General features: G+C 40.1%; 1 non-coding gene across 1 annotated transcript; it reads left to right on the top strand.

Annotated features, from left to right (window-relative positions):
- Window positions 1–773: 773 nt before the first annotated feature.
- Window positions 774–880, top strand: LOC148297483 (small nucleolar RNA R71). The gene has a single exon (XR_015833217.1). It is a non-coding gene; the product is annotated as a small nucleolar RNA R71 (small nucleolar RNA).
- Window positions 881–1,647: the final 767 nt, after the last annotated feature.

The following is a 1,647-nucleotide window of genomic DNA, read 5'->3' as shown; positions in this document are numbered from 1 at the left end:
CTACAATCACAACATCATTTGAAAGATTAGAATTATCATTATTATCAATGATCTTACCTGATCTGAGCACATGAATGGCCTTGGCTTCTGGGTTCTTTGGATTGATCTCAGTTTGGCTTGGCCATTTCCCAGGCACTCTTTGAGTTATTTCAGCAGCTATTTAGCCTAATTGGACTTCCAATTTGGAGATGGCAGCTTGTGTAGTTTGCTGAAAATTGGATTGGTTGATTGCCATCTGCTTCACTATATCTTCCAATGATGATGATGATTGTTGTGGCCTTTGGAATGAAGGGGGATTTGCTTGATTCTGGGTATTTCTCCATGAAAAGTTTGGATGATTTCTCCAACCTGGATTATAACTTTGAGAGTATGGATCATTTCTTGGACCTTGGTTGTAGGAATTTACCAACTTAGCTTGCTCTTGCACAAATTCTGGGTATCCAGCCCCAAGTGGACAAGCTGTGGTAGCATGGTCATGAGATTCACAAATGCTACACACTTCCTTCGGAGGGCTTCTTGAGTTTAATGCAAGAAGAGCATCTAGCTTTTGTTCCAGTTTTGAAATCTGCACACTAGAAGCATCATTAGAACCACTAATAACACGTTTACCTCTTGTATCCGTATGTTGGGTCTCCATTGCTATCTCCTCAAAGAGTTCGTACGTTTCTTCTGGAGTTTTGGTTTTAAAAGAACCACCTGCAAAATTGGTGACTATATTATGACTAGAAGGGGTTAGTCCTTTATAAAACATACGCATTTGAAGCTTCAATGGAATCCCATGATGAGGACATTGGTTGAGCAGCCCATTGAATCTCTCCCATGCTTCACAAAACGATTCATCATCTTGCTGTGCAAATAACAAGATCTTGTCCCTAAGCATGTCGGTCTTTTGCGTGGAGAAGTATTTTTCCAGGAACTTCTTTTGAATGGCAGACCATGTAGTGAGTGAACCAGGCTTCAAAGAATTCAACCAATACTTCGCCTTATCCTTTAAAGTGTATGGAAACACTCTCATTCGAAGTTGATCTTCTGTCACACCTGTCAAGGGAAAAGAACTCAAAACATTAAAAATATCCTTTATATGGGTTAATGGATCTTCATTAGGCAAACCATAAAAGGAAGGCAGCATATTAAGATGAGAAGATTTAAGCTCATAATTTCGAGCTACAGTGGGCAGCAAAATGCTTGAAGGAGATGCTGGAATTGTTGGGATATCAAGTTCTCCCATGAACTCAATGGCAGCCATCATTTCTTCTTCTTCTTGGTCTGAACTTGCTTCCGAATTTGAAAGTGAAGAACCAGGAAGTTCAGTGTGGAGAGCAAGACTTGTAAATGTAGCAAGAGCTTACTCTTTTGCAGTTGACAACTCCCTTTCTAGACGATTCTGAATTTCAGAGGTCACTCGTCTGGGTTGCAATGATGGTCCTGCGTTCAAAGATCTAGAACGTTGGAACGAAGACCTCACTTGTTCAAGTAATGGCTTTTTAGACATAAACTACCTGAAACAGAAAATTAGATTAATTAGAAACACTAAAAAGAATAGGGTAACCTTGGGCACATAACCAGGGAAGAACTTTCGTTCAGTCCCCGGCAACGGCGCCAAAATTTGTTGTTAATATTATGTTAACTCGCAATTGTACGGGGCAA

The sequence above is a fragment of the Prunus avium genome, chromosome 1 (genome assembly GCF_965620075.1).
Source record: "Prunus avium chromosome 1, drPruAviu1.hap1.1, whole genome shotgun sequence".
Classification (NCBI taxonomy): domain Eukaryota; kingdom Viridiplantae; phylum Streptophyta; class Magnoliopsida; order Rosales; family Rosaceae; genus Prunus; species Prunus avium.
Note: the sequence above shows the minus strand (reverse complement) of the source record. Positions and strands in the feature narration are given on the sequence as shown.